The sequence below is a fragment of the Macaca nemestrina genome, chromosome 8 (assembly GCF_043159975.1).
Source record: "Macaca nemestrina isolate mMacNem1 chromosome 8, mMacNem.hap1, whole genome shotgun sequence".
In the NCBI taxonomy this organism is placed as follows: Eukaryota; Metazoa; Chordata; class Mammalia; order Primates; family Cercopithecidae; genus Macaca; species Macaca nemestrina.
Window position 1 is genome coordinate 82,962,255 of NC_092132.1, and position 15,939 is coordinate 82,978,193.

At 36.8% G+C, this 15,939-nt stretch overlaps 2 protein-coding genes across 5 annotated transcripts in view; both read right to left on the minus strand.

Annotated features, from left to right (window-relative positions):
• The window catches only part of LOC105482223 (sodium/potassium transporting ATPase interacting 3), a 656,509-nt gene that overhangs the window by 596,983 nt on the left and 43,587 nt on the right, over positions 1–15,939 (minus strand). The window lies entirely within an intron of this gene.
• LOC139355597 (gametogenetin-like) overlaps positions 1–15,939 on the minus strand; it is a 197,591-nt gene that overhangs the window by 61,971 nt on the left and 119,681 nt on the right. Inside the window, exon 6 of the mRNA XM_071067432.1 lies at positions 4,981–5,047. The gene's annotated coding sequence lies outside the window, so the exon portion shown is untranslated. The remainder of the gene's footprint in view (positions 1–4,980; positions 5,048–15,939) is intronic.

Sequence of the window (15,939 nt, forward strand, 5' to 3'; positions counted from 1 at the left end):
CAGAAGCCTGTATTTGGGTCTGTGAGGCACTGGTCTGGCCCATTAATAAAGCTGATGACCCAATTGCTTATTTGACCAGAGTTTTTGGTAAACTAGAGATTTTATTACAACTGGAAACACTAAAACCCTGGAGGCCAACAGTGCACCTTACCTTGACCAGCACACATGGCAGAATGGAAAGCCCAGAGACCCGACAGCAGTCAGAGCTGGCTGAAATCCCAATTTGGAGACATGGTAATTAGAAAGGTAGGTAATCTCAGTCTGGTGTCTTAATTTTAAAATTAGGATAATGCAACTTTGATAGATGTTTTAAAAAACTATTTAAACGTGGTTGTTTTAGATCATCATGATTGTCAAGTGTCTAAAGTAGCACTTGGCGTTATCAGTATCATGGCCAGGGTTTGATAAAAGTAGTCAATTAAATGTGAACTTTAGTTAATCCACATATGCTTGGCAATCCTGCCCATCCCCGTTTGCTACCACATATTACCTTTGCTAGGGCCTGAATAAGCAATGACCAAGAATTTCAAACAATTTTTTCCTTAGTTTTGTTTTTCAAATCATGAAATAAATCCATGCTTCAAATATAATCTTCAACTATTAAATTGGAGGTAGCTGAATTTTAAATGAACAAAGGCAAAGCAATCTAACAGGTTTTATATGTTAGGAATAATCAGATATAAACATAATCTGAAAAATAAGAACAATTTTGGGGTCCCAAATACATTTCTAAAATCTAAGGCCTTTCATATAACAGGTGGATTTTCACACCAATATTTGGAAGGTAAATGTTGATTCACATGAAACAGATATTTTAACATTTTTTAGCAGCAAGTTAGTAAATGGTGGTCTATAACTATTTAAAATAAAACATTTTGGAAAATTATTTAACTGTATTAAAAGCCAGTTACACTCCACAATGTCATTACATAGTAAGGCATATGAGTGAAATTTACCTATGGCTAAAATGACCATGGCCTATGGGAAGATTTTTGAAAATGAATTCTTAAAAATTCATATAAAAGGAAAATATTTTTGTTGCAGGATATTTACTAAGATAACAAGAAGCCATCAGCAGAGTTTTTTGCTTTTCCTTTTTCAAGATAAGACAGAAAGGCACATTGAAAAGTATGTTTGAAATTACATTTACTACCAATCTCACTGTAGATTCATGGAATATTACAGGTGAAAATCACTGTAGATTTAATCTAATCTACTGCCTTCATTTTAAAGATAAGGAACATGGTTAAGTGACTTTCTCAAAGCACTAGAACATCACCAAAATATGTACCAACCTGGGTGAATGTTACCACAATGGAAAAGTTACTGCATCTTTCTCCTCCAAATTGGGGTTAGGATCCTACTTAAAAGAAACTAAGGTGATGAAGAACACACATGATCTATTCTTTCATACGTCTTATGTGTCTTGCATAATATAATGGGTCCTTTCTGAATGTAAGCATCAATGCTGAAGGTAAGATGAACTGCTGAGCTTGCTTCACATGGCTGTTCAATGTGGATGGGTGTTTACATGCAGGAAGCAGCTGACAGTGACTTAATCAGAGGTCAAAAACGGCAGCCTGCATGCTGAATCTACCACGGTTTTTTTTGGCAACATTTTTATTTTATCAGGTCTGTGTTTGAGATAACAACTCCATCAGAAACTCTAATATTCCAGCTTTACTGCAAAACCACATGGGCCCTTTTACCATGTGGCCCACGCTCCCATGTGGCAAGATTCATTTCATTAAACTAAGCAGTGGTTGATGATTCCCTGATTTTAATGGGACAAAAACTCCCTTATTTACTACAGGATATACCATTTCCTGTTGTATGACACTCATTCAATTATGTCAACTGCCTGGCTTGGCCTGGGTAGTATTTGTGACTATCTGAAAAGATGATCCTATAAATTAATAAAACACTGTACTATAGTCAGTATGACCTTTGATGTTTATCCCAATTCTTTAAGAAGTATAATCTATTATAAAGTGCAGGGAACTCATGACTTTCTCTCTCTCTCTCTCTCTCTCTCTCTGTCTCTCTCTCATACATCAATTTGGAAACACCAAGTGTACTATTTCACTGGGTCCTCACAATAACATGGGGGTCAGTTGTATCAGTTGTATAAGCCACATTTTACAGATGAGAGAACGGAGACTTAGAAAGGTAAGATAACTTGCTCATGGCCATAAATTACATGGCAAAGCTGGTGCTCAAAGTCTGGTTTTCTAAGACCAACGGGCATTTAACTGTATCCTGCTGCCTTACCATGTCACCCATTCTAATAATAATGTGTATTTCAATAATGCTTTTAACTTTATCCTTAATAACAATATTAGATTGCAAAGCAAGATTTGTCGCATTAAAATTCCTTCATGTATTCATTATTTTTATTGCTCATTTTATAATTTATTTTAAAAATTAGAAATAAATCAAATAATTAACTTGCAATCATACATTGAGGTCATGGGACAATAAGGAACTAGTATTCCTATAGGAGAGAGTCATGTTCTTCATGTTCTTTGTACTTTAGTGTTTTTTGCCTAACACTGTTCTTTCCAGATACTCTAAGGATAATCATAGTTACTATGTATGAAATGACTGCATTTTATTAGGAGCTTTTCATTTTTAAACATTTTTAGTTTTGAAAACAATCCTAAGAGGTGAGTATTGTTATAACTACTTCACAGAGCAGCCAACTGAGATTTGAAGAGAGTAATAAGCCATTTACCTGATTTCACACAACTTGCAATGTGACTTTCTCACATGTGTTTTCAAAAAGTGGAGTCATAACTCTGGGGGTTGTCCAAGTGACTGTCTGTGGCCCATATACAGCAACAAATTAGATATAAGTAAACATACCCACAAGCAAGAGAGGAGAAGTCTCAGAACACGAGCACTTTTGTACCCAGTGCTTTGGGAACACTAAAACTATCATGTGGAGGAGCCCATGCTGCTGTTGGAGAGGCAACATAGAGGAAAACTGAGGCTCCCTGGCTGATAGCCTGCTGACCACTAGTTCTAGGAGCAAAACCATCCTAAAGTGTTGAATGGATGAACAAACTATGGTGCATGTACAGATGCATTTCACACATACTGATGCACACAGTAACCTATGAATCTCAGATTTTTTTCTGATAAGTGAAAGAAGCCAGACCAAAACACTGCATACTGTAGATGCCATTTATACACCATTATGGAAACGGCAAAAGTACAGGAACAAAGAACACATCAGTAGTTCCAAGGAGTTAGAGATGTGAAAGTGTTAGACTACAGATGGACAATATGAGGAAACTTCAGGGTGCCCATCATAGAACTATTCCGTATGTTGATTGTGGTCATGCTATATAATGTTATGCATTTGCCAAAATTTATAGAACTGTAACTAAAATGAGTAACTTTTCTTGAATATAAATGAAAACGAAATTTTAAAATACTTCCCTTTCCCCACCTTCCCCATGTTAACTGCGAAACTGTGTGAGTTGGTGGATTTCAAAGTGGAATGATCTGGATTATTTAAATATTGGATCTGCATTTTACTATTTGAGTTATTTAAGTAATCATCATTTCTCTGAGTTTCAGTTTATAATATGAAAAATGGAGAAAACAATACCCACCTTAGGCTTCCACATACTCATCTGTGATGGAGTTGAGTCGTACCCTCCAGGGTTATGATGAGAGTTAAATGGGATAATGTTTGCAGAGGGCCTGGCATAAGTAAGTACTCAATAAAGGGAAATGATGATGTTGCAGAGGATTATGATAATGACAATGATGATCTCCATTAGGGAAGCACTCTTTGGAGAGTATTTATTCCTCTGGGAAACTGGGGGGACTCGCACTCCGGATTCTAAATTTACATTGTGTCATCTGTTTATCTAAAAGATCCTCATGTCCTGTAGGTGATGAGACTTTCAACAAATAGAGGGTCCCAAAATGAATAAATTCAGCAGATATCTACTCGACACTTATTACATACAAAACACTATCAAACAGGAGTTCTATGTAGTAATTAAAATGATAATATCTAAGAATTTTTTTACAACAAACTACAGTGATACCTTATACATCTTTGATTTATACTTGATTTAGGAGGTCCCACTGTAATCATACTCGTTACCTCTGAGGTCATCCTTTGGGAACTGCAGTACCTGAACTCTAAAGCTTTATGGAATTCCAGAGTCGCCGCATAATTTTTAAGTGTACACTGCTTATATTATGTCAGTTTCCTTGCCTATAGCAAATTCTTAGAATCAAGAAAAGTGTCTGAGACACAATCTTTGGATCATGCTCAAAATACAATTGACTCTTGAACAATATGGGCTTGATCTGCCTGGGTCCCCCTATATGCATACTTTTTCCAATAAATTTATTTAAAATCATTTTTGAGATTTGTAATAATTTGAAAAAATTCACAGAAGAAAATTGTAGCCTAGAAATATTGAAAAAATTAAGAAAAAATTAGTTATGCTGTGAATGCATATATTTAGATATTTGTCTATTACTATTATAAAATATGTATGAGTCTTTTATAAAAATTTAGCACTTATTGAAACTTAAGCAAACAAACATTTATGGACCATAGATGGCATCATTCAAAGTCAAGAGAAATGTACACAAATGTAAACATGCAATGTTAAATCATAACTGCGTAACGTTAACTATATTAACTACTGCACTACTACAATAAATTCATAGCCACCTCTTATTGCTATCAAGTGTTCTGAGTATCTGCTCAAAATGCCATGTGACGCTAATCATCTTCACATGAGAAGTTCATCTCCTCAGTAAATAGTGTATCACAGTAAAAAGTGATCTCCCATAGTTTTGCATATTTTCCATCATATTTACTGCAACACAGTAAACCTTGAGTAGCACCATGGAATCCATACAAAGTGCCACTAGTGATGCTGATGTACCAAGAAGCAGAGAAAAGTTATGAAATTACAAGAAAAAGTTGAATTGCTTGATATGTACCATAGATTGAGGATTGCAGATACGGTTGCCCAACATTTCAAGATAAATAAATCCAGCCCAAGGACCACTGTGGAAAAAAAAAAGAAAATTCATGAAATTGTCACTGTAGCTAAACCAGCAGGTGAAAAAACCTTGTGCTTTTTGCAAAATACATACTCTCTTGTATTGAAAATTTAGCTTTCATGTAGGTGCAGGATTGCTATAAGAAAGTCATACCTATAGACGCTAAATGATTTGAGAAACAGAACAGTCATTAGATGACAACTTAAAGCAAAAGGAAGGTGAAGGACCAAAAGTTGGAGAATTTAATGCCAGAAAAGGATGGTTTGATAATTTTAGAAAAGCACTTGGCTTAAAAAACTGTCAAGATAACAGAAGAAGCATGTTCTTCCAACCAAAAGGCAGCAGCAGTTTCAAGGTGCCATTAAGATAATCATTGAGGAGAAACATCTGCCTGAACAGGTTTTTAATGTGGACAAAAGTGCTCTATTCTAGAAACAAAAGCTACAAAGAACATTTATTAGTATGAAATAAAAGTGAGCACCAGGATCTAATGCAGGAAGGAAGAGGCTAATTCCATTTTTTTTGACAAATGTAGTTGGGTTGATGACCAGGAGTCCCCTTATCTACAAAGTTGCTAACTCCAAGCATTCAAGGGAAAAGATAAACACCAGCTTTCAGTCTTTTAGTCATACAAAAAGGCCTAAACAATGAGAATCATTTTTCTGGATTGGTTCCGTCAATGCTTTGTCCCTCAAGTGAGGAAGTACTTTGCCAGTAGGGGACTGTCTTTTAAAGTTATTTTGGTATTGAGTAATGTCTCCAGTCACCCAAAACCCTTTGAGTTCAACAACAAAGTCACAGAAGTGATCTACTTCCCCCCAAACACAATGTCTCCAATTCAGCCTCTGGATCAGAGGATTGTAAGAACCTTTGAGGTTCATTAAACATGGTACACTATGGAAAGGATTGTCAACACTATGGAAGAGAACCCTGACAGAACATCATGAAAGTCCATGAAGATTACACCATCAAAGTGGCCATCATTATTATAGAAAAAGCTGTGTTCAGCTGTTGCACATGACTTCACCGGATTTGCGACAGAGCCAATCAAGGAAACTGTGAAAGAAATTTTGGATATGGCAAAAAGGTGGAGGGTGAAGGGTTTCAAAATATAGATGTTGGAGAAATTAAAGAGCTAACAGCCACCACACCAGAGGAGAAGACAACTTGAAGATAAGAGCTTCCAAACCAGTGCCAGACAATGAAGAAGGAGACACAGAAGAAGCAGTGCCAGAAAACGAATTGACATTAGACAAATTGGAAGAAGGGTTCCAATAATTAAAGGTTGCTTTTACTTCACTTATGACTTGAACCCTTCTTTGATATGGTTAATGAGACTAAAGAAAGTGGTGGAAGAAAGTTTGGTATAATATAGAAACATATTTAGAGAAATGAAAAGCAAAAAGACAGAAATTATTATGTATTTCTGTAAAATTATACCAATTTCTGTAAAATTATGCCTGCCTCTAGTTCCACTTCCTCCACCTTTTCCACCTCTGCCACCTCTGAGACAGCAAGATCAACCCTTACTTTGCCTCCTTTTCTTCAGCTCACTCAATGTGACGGTGAGAAGGATGAAGACCTTTATTAGGACCCACGTAATGAATAGTAAACATATTTTCTCTTCTTTATGATTTTCTTAATAACATTTTGTTTTCTCTAACTTACTTTATTGCATGCAAAATAACTGTATACACTATACAGTCATACTATACAAGATGCAAATGTGTTAATTGACTGTTTATATTAACCATAAGCCTTCCAGTCAACAGTAGGATATGAGTAGTTAAGATTTTGAAGAGTCAAAATTTATATTTGGATTTTCAACCGTGCAGGGCCCCAGTTTCCCTAATTCCTGGGTTGCTCAAGGATCGGCTATACTAAAACAAAGTGCTAGCCCACATCTGAATGCTGTGCAGTCCCAAAAGACAGAAGGCATTACTTTAGTAGAAGGAGCAAGGAGGAGTCTCCAGCACTCTGACTCCTCCAACCAAAGAACTTTTAAACTTAGAATTGATGGAATTTAACCAGAAGTTAGAAAAAGGAAAAAGTAGCCTATACATGCAGATTGGTAAAAATATTAAGAAGATATTCATGCCTAGGGAAGAACTCATTGAGAGTTACACAGTCACTGATATTAACCAATTATCATGTATTGGAAAGAACATTAAGCTAGTAGTTAGGAGAACTGAGTTCTAGTCTTGTCTGCAGATCAAAGTCTCTCCACTCCATCTATCCGAGTCCTAGACTGGAGTGAGTCTATTCAATGAAACTAGAAAACCGGCCATTTTACCTACTATGGGGCAGGCTTTGGGAAAAGATGTGCCTTTATGTGGCTAAACACCACCTAATTTCCTTGTTCTAATATACATATGTATATGTGTGTGTATGTATCTATATCAAAAGTACCATCTAGTCAAACAGTACATTCTAAACCTAAAGCATAAGCTTGACTTTCAAGGGTAGAGAAGAAAATAGTAAAGGGCATCCCTTTATAAAGAAGATTTAAATGCGTAATCAATGATTTAGGCTAAGAGTAAAATTTTGGCTTGAATTTGATGGACAGGATAAAAATGTCTTGGTGAATGGAGAAGAAAACTGATTCTCAGTATTTTAAAAAGTCTTCAAAGAAAAATAGGTAAAAATTTTAATTACTGGAGAACTTATCAATGACAAGGGAAGGAAAAAGCAAACTGATTAATGATCCATGCATTCAGAAACAATAAAGAGTCTTGGAAAATATGGAAATAATACTTTATTCACTTTTATGATTCTGGAAAATGTAATATGAAATAAAGCATAGTTAATTTATGTTTTTAATTGGAAAACCAAGTAATTTATATTTTTTAAAGCGGGGATACTCAAAAGTACATCACAATGGGTTTTCTCAATAGACCCCATAAGAAGTAAATTATAAAGTCCCCATTTGTGCTTCACAGGGAAAAAAAATCCATTACCATTTTCTCTTTACTGGCATAACAGTTCTTCAGAATGGCTTACAACCGAGCTTATATTTCACACATGAATGTTTGATTGAATTCACCTGTTGTGATCTGCTTTAAGTGCCCACATTTTCAGTATGAGCTGTAGATTGCCAAGCCAAAGCTTTTATAACATTTTAAAGTAATTCAAGAGCTTTTCCTTTGTTTTATTCGCACTTGAATATTAAACAGTAATTACTCAAATTTGGAAACTCGAAGGTTGACTTATCTTCGAGTTTGCAGGGAGCTTGCTTATCTAACAAACTTTAGACGACCTTTTCTACCACTTTCCTGCAACAAGGCATTCCTAGGACCAGCACAGGAGACATTCAGCCCTGTTTACTGTCATTTCTGGCAAAGCTCTGACACAGGCATATGCTCAGTACCTGGGGTGGTTAGGGCCTTGAGTGCTTAAGACTAGTACTGGAAATTGGGGCATGCACCTGCTGGATTATCTAATGAACCAGAAAAAAACTGAAATGTTTCAGTCTTTCTTCCCATTGGCACCTGATAGGAGAAAGAGATGAGAAAGCCCATTATGTATACAAGAGTGGTATTCCACGAGGGACAGAGAGAGCTAGACTTATAGCAAAAGATTCTAGAGGTCCACGTGGTTGTCTAAGTTATCCTATTGAGACATAAGAATTAGTTCATTTATCCTTTGAAAATGCAAACTATTTATTAAATAAAAAATCTTCTCATAACATCCTAGCTTGTAGTAAAGGCTACATTGTCTGTATTTCATTATTTAGGCAGAAGTCTGCCTAAGCTATTTCAAACAAATACATATTAACAATGTTAACATACAATACACATTAAAATACTAGTTACCAACCCCTTTATCAATCTATTTTACTATTTAACAACCTGAATTGCAAGGCACTTTTCCTTAAATACACTGAATTGCCTCAGACATGAGATATAATGACAAGGACATTTATTTTGATTCAGTTTCCAGCTCTGTCACCTGCTGAGCCCTGCCTGAGCCTCTTTATCCTCACCTGTAATATGAAAATGTGAAGAATGCCTATTATTTATAGTCAGTTTGAGGAGGTAAACTATGTAGGGGTCCCTAGTGGGAAGTCTGTCCTGAAAAAAATGAAGGCTCCTTTTTCCTATGTGTATTAGTCTGTTCTCATGCTGCTGTGAAGAAATACCAGAGACTGGGTAATTTACAAAGAAAATAGGTTGAATTGACTTACAGTTCTGCATAGCTTGGGAGGCCTCAGGAAACTTACAATCATAGCAGAAGACACTTCTTTACAGGATGGCAGAAGAGAGAATGAGTACAAGCAGGGAAAATGCCAGACTCTTGTAAAACCATCAGATCTCATGAGAACTCACTCACTCTTATGAGAACAGCATAGTGGAAAATGCCCCCATGGTTCAATTACCTCTCATGGGGTCCTTCCCACAACACATGGGGACTATGGAATTACAATTCAAGATGAGATTTGAGTGGGGACACACTAAGCCAAACCATATAATTCCACCCCTGGCCCCTCACAAATCTCATGTCCTCACATTTCAAAACAAAATCATGTCCTTTCCACAGTCCCCAAAAGTCTTAACTCATTCCAGTATTAACTCAAAAGTCCAAGTCCAAAGTCTCATCTGAGACAAGGCAAGTCTCTTCTGCCTATGAGCCTGTAAAATCACTGGCAAGTTAGTTACTTCCTAGATACAATGGGGGTACAGGTATTGGATAAATACACCCACTACAAATGGGAGAAATTGGATAAAACAAAGGGGCTACAGGCCCCATGTAAGTCCAAAATCCAACAGGGTAGTCATTAAACCTTAAATTTCCAAACTTATCTCCTTTGACTCCATGTCTCACATCCATGTCACACTGATGCAGGAGATAGGTTCCCACAGCCTTGGGCAGCTCTACCCCTGTGGCTTTGTGTGGTACAGCCCCCCTCCAGGCTGCTTTCACAGGCTGGCATTGAGTGTCTGGGGATTTTCCAGGCACAAGGTGAAAACTGTTGGTAGATCTATCATTCTGGGCTCTGGAGGACGATGGCCCTCTTCTCAGAGTTCCACTGTGTAGTGCCCTAGTGGGAACTTTGTGTGGGGGCTCTGAACCCACATTTCCCATCTGTACTGCACTAGCAGAGGTTTTCCATGAGGACTCCATCCCTGCAGCAGACTTCTGCCTGGATATTCACACATTTCCATACATCCTCTGAAATCTAGGTGGAGGTTCCCCAACCTCAATTCTTGTCTTGTGTGCACCCACAGGACCAACACCACATGAAAGCTGTCAAGGATTGGGGCTTGTACTCCCTGAAGCAATAGCCTGAGCTGTACCTTGGCCCCTTTTAGCCTATGCTGGGACACAGGGCACTAAGTCCCAGGACTGCACACAGCAGGGGTGCCCTGGATCTGGCCCAGGAAATCACTTTTCCCTCCTAGGCCTCCAGGCCTGTGATGGGAAGTGATGCCGCAAAGCTCTCTGACATGCTCTGGAAACATTTTCCCCTTTTCTTGGTATTAGCATTTGTCTCCTTATTACTTATGCAAATTTCTGCAGCTGGCTTGAATTGAATTTGTCTTTTCTACTGCATTGTTAGGCTGAAAATTTGTCAAACTTTTATGATCTGTCACCTCTTGAATGCTTTGCTGCTTAGAAATTTCTTCTGTCAGATGTGCTAAATCATCTCTCTCGAGTTCAAAGTTCCACAGAGCTCTAGGGAAGAGGCAACATGCTGCCAGTCTCTTTGCATAGCAAGAGTGACCTTTACTCCAGTTCCCAACAAGTTCCTCATCTCCGTCTGAGACCACCTCAGCCTGGATTTCATTTTTCATGTCACTATCAGCATTTTGGTCAAAGAAATTCAACAAGTCTCTAAAATGTTCCCAACTTTTCCACATTTTCTTGTCTTCTTCTGAGCCCTCTAGACTGTTTCAACCTCTGCCTGTTACTCAGTTCCAAAGTCACTTTCACATTTTGAGTATCTTTATAGCAACACCCCATCTCTGGTATCAATTTGTTGTATTAGTCCATTCTCACATTGCTATGAAGCAATACCCAGAACAGGGTAATTTATAAAGAAAAGAGGTTTAATTGACTCATATTTCTACATAGCTGGGAAGGCCTCAAGAAACTTATAATCATGGTGGAAAGTACCTCTCCACAGGGTGGCAGGAGAAAGAATGAGTGCAAGCAGGGGAAATGCCAGACTCACAAAACCGTCAGATCTCATGAGAACTCACTCAGTATCATGAGAACAGCATGGGGGGAATCACCCCCATGTTTTAATAACCTCCCACCAGGTCCTTCCCACAACTTGTGGGAATTACGGGATTATAATTAAAGACGAAATTTGGTTGGGGACAGAAATCTAAACCATATCACCATGCTACACTTAAAGCCCATTATTTTGTATTTTCTACTCCATGAAGGCAATAACAATGTGTTAGTGCATTAATGCTGTTCATATACTTGAAAACAACTGAAACCTCACCTTTACTCTTACACTCAAAATGGTTCTGAGAGTCAAACCATTTAAAAGAAGAATAAGACTTTAATCATTTTAAGAGCCTAAATAAGCTCTTAATAAATAAGAGAATTTTGGAGGTTTTATTTGAAGAAAGAATAAAGAGTAGAGGAAAAAGCTGTGTTTATGTATATGAAATTATGCATCTCTCTGTGTGTATAGGAAATACAAAGAAACAAAGAGGGAAGAATTTGTTTAAAAGAAGAGGCATATTTTTCAGCAATCAACATTTTTTTTCATAGCAGAAATGAAAACCCAGTTCTAATTAAATGTGAATTAGGCAGTAAAATGTGCTTGTAGTCTATTGTTAATTTTCCATTACATTAACCTTCTCATCAAAACTTAATGTTTATGTACTAAAGTTTTTCATTGAACTTCTTGAACTTCATGAAAAAAAGTTTAGAATGCTTTATCTGCATACAATGTAAGTCTTCCTACAGGGGTTATTTTTTGTTTTATATAGAAAAATCAAAATATATATAAAGTCAGTACAAAGTATCTATTGTGACTTAATTATCTTCCACAGAGGATTGATTCTAGATAAGAGAATATGATTATATGTAAATTTACCAATACCTAGAGAAAAGTTTTTTTTATATTTACTAAATTATCCTACAATGGCCTAAACAACTCCGATTTACCTAAACAATAGAATATAAACATATTTGCATTTTTAATCCCCATGATATGATCCCCTGGCTGGACATTTGGATATAGAAGATTGAGAGACAGTTATTACAGCTTCATATTAGGAAACTTGAGTTGCAACTGAGATAAGTACCTAGAGAAAATGATACTATGTCACAGAGAGCAAGGTAGACAGGCCAAGATACAGAGTGGTCCTAGACAGGTGCAAGCACCTGTGGACTAAGAAGGACTCACTTGGGAGTCCCTATCACAGAAAATCTGTTTTTCAAAGGTGAGAATTTTAGTTCTTGAAAACACTAGCAGACTAGAGACAGCATTTAGATGATAAGCTGGTGTCAGAATAGATGGAGATGTACAAGTAAGGCCTGGGCCCATTTCATGAAAAGAATTAAGTTCAGGATTAAGGCAAGGAAAGAAGCTAGAGCATTTAGGTCATCAGGGAAAGTCTTTCTGCAGAGAGTAACATTTTTTAAATTCCATGTTAGGTGTTAGTCATTAAAATTCCATTCATACACCACAGTGTTTCCCATGCATGAAGGATCTGCAAACATAAAGCACATACATTCAGGAATAAGTCAGAGAAGCTCCCTGTGTCTGGGAGAACTCTCTGGGGTAGGAAAGTTCTCATAGCCCAGCATAGTGCTCCTCACTCCTAATACAAATTGCAGTTCAACATTTTACATTTTATTGGAACAATTTTCATTAGTGACTGCAAATGAGCATCATTAGGAGAGAGACTGTGTCTCTTCTTCTCTTTGTCTTCCCAGCACCTAACATAGTGCCTGACAGAAAGTTAAGAACTCCAAGTAAGAACTCCTTAAGTGAACAAAAGCAAGTAGAATATAAAGGAAAGAACAGGTTGAAACTGCTGTAAACAAATGACTCAGAACAGCAGCATCAAGATCTGTGGACTGAAGTTTTGTCAAATCGAATCCTGAGAATTTCTTCTTAAACATATATTCAATTAGAATTTTAGGAGTACATGTAAATTAAGCATTTTAATATCATTAAAGACTCTTTCTGTAACTGGTTTTCTTATATCCCATATAATCTGTCCAGGCAGTAGGGTGTGTTCTGAGCATATGAATGCACCTTATGAAATGTCATCTTCTGTCTCTCTGATTGGTAATTTAGATAGTAGAATTAACATTTGACAGTCCTAAATATAATACTAGTGTTTACTCTTATGAATCAAAAAATCAATAGAAGTTCAGAATGGCTAAATATATGAAATGTGGGCTCATGGATACTAAGTAGCCCAAACTATGTCTAAATCAGCTCTGTCTGACTCTCAGGTCTGAGCTCTCCCTCCAGCACACGACCTTGAATGATTGTCATGGCCTGTGGTTCAGATTTATTCATTTCCAGGGTGTGCTATCAGTGGGTTTCAGACATGTTTTCAAAGGAAAAACCTGCAGTGCTTATCAATATTGATATACAGCATTTGAATTGTACTTCATAGTGTTCATGGACCTTATACAATTGATCTTCACACTATGTGAAGAACATAGGCCTGATGACATCGGTCCCATTAATAGGTGACCGATTCAAATATCTGAGTTTAAATGGCATGCGTATGATCCAGCAGCTGGTGAGTAAAAAAGCTGATCTGGTTAATTCAAAATGTATGAGGTTGACTTTGAATTCAATATTGAGAATAATCAATTTGTTTCAAATAATGCATCTTCATTAAAGTAGTGTGGATTATTTAATTTGGTTTAGGGGAACAGAGCATTGACACACATAAGAAGTCCTGAAAATAAAATAATTAAAGATTAACAACACACAAAGAAAGAAGCAAAAATTGTGCAAATGTTACCACAAAATTGTACAGTTCTTTTTATGTGCATATGGGATTTAGTTGTGGTTATCTTTTCCCAAGTTCAATATCATATGTTCAAAAGATCCACTTTGTTCCAAATAAATGGACTAGCTAGATAATATGCTATAACATTACAGACTAATGTTTAGTTAACATAGCCAATTTTAACACATATTTGTTTGAATTTCTATTGATTTGGGCTTTGCCAGATTTACTTCAATCCTTCAGTCCTCCCCTAACCCTGCTAGAATTGTTTAATTTGCCAAGATTTCCTTTAATAGTTAAACAATGTGAAGCTATTAAGTAAACCATGAAAATCGACTGTATCAATGTGCAATTTGCCACCAAGAAGCTCTCATTTCATGGTTCGCACTCACAGTTGAAACCTAGAAGCCACCTTCTTAGGAGGGAAAATGCTTCTTATTTTGATTAAAGCTGACAAACCATCTTCCTTAGCCTGGACTCCTGAATTCTCAGGAAACTGATGTACTGCATCACTCCTGCAGAAGCCAACACATAATTTGAACTTCATTTGCCAATTTATGCTAACTAGAGTTAGGCTGCAATTGCCAGTAGTTATGAATATTCTTAGTCTTTGCAGAAGTTCTACTACAGTCTAGTAATGAAAATACTTTAAATGGAATTTTGAGTGAATAGCACTAGCTAAACATGACTTAACTCCAGAGATGGCCACAAACCCTTCTCATTTTAAGAACTGTATTTTAATTGTCTTTCCGAGGTCAAGAAATATAATTTCTTTCTTTTTCTTTTCTCTTTTTTTTTCTTTTTTTTTCTTTGTTTTTTTTTTTTTGGAGATGGAGTCTTGCTCTGTCACCCAGGCTGGAGTGCAGTGGTGCAATCTTGGCTTACTGCAACCTCTGCCTCCCAGGCTCAAGTGATTCTTCTCCCTCAGCCTCCCAAGTTGCTAGGACTACAGGTGCCCACCACCACGCCAGGCTGATTTTTTGTATTTTAGTAGAGACGGGGTTTCACCATGTTGCCTAGGTTGGTCTCAAACTCCTGAGCTCAGCCTGCCTCAGCCACCCAAAGTGCTAGGATTACAGACATGGGCCACCGCGCCTGGCCAAGAAGTATAATTTCTACAGAGGGTATTGGGATTCAGTCTACAACTTATTGAAGTGACAGTGCACACCTTTGTGATAAGAAAGTACATTTGTTGATGGACTGCTGCAATTAATGGCAACTCATTTTCTTCAGTGCAATAGATGTGTAACTTTAATCTTCGTTTAAGTGTTTGACTTGCTTTGCTTGCCTTGCAACCTTACATCAAATGATCCATTATTTCAACTATAAAGATCTTTCATGGGACCTAAACTGTAAATCTGAAATAACGTCTCAAAAAATCCTTGGTTTGGAAGTGTTCTAAATTTCCAAACTGGCAGAGTATAAATAAGGCATAAGAGCAAAACAGATCAGTATAATCTCTCCTCACTCAGTGAGAATAAAGGTATCCGAAAATATTGGTAGACAGTCAAGATTTCTCGTATTTTCTCTAAGAACTCTTAACAATTATGAAATCATACAGCTATTTCGAATAAAGTTAGTAGAATTTCAGTCTAGAAATCTTAAAAAGAAAACTTGGCCAGGAAGACTTTAAAACACATATTTTATTCATTTGATGGTAGAGCTATCAACATAAAATATTTTTTATTTTAAGAAATGTGTCTAAAATTTGGCAGTCCTTTAGAGTAACCTCTATTTATCTAAACCAAAAAGGGATAATATTTGGGATGAAATGTAGCACTTTACACAGATCCTGGCACTTAACTACCTCGAATAGCTTCATAATGCCTCTCTTTCTGGTGATATTTTTGAATAACCCAAGACTATTTTCTCAAGTTAATTTTCTAGAAGTAGACATCCTGAGTCAAAGGAAATATACAAATTCAGCAATTGTTAAAAATGTTTTGCAAAGTTGTTT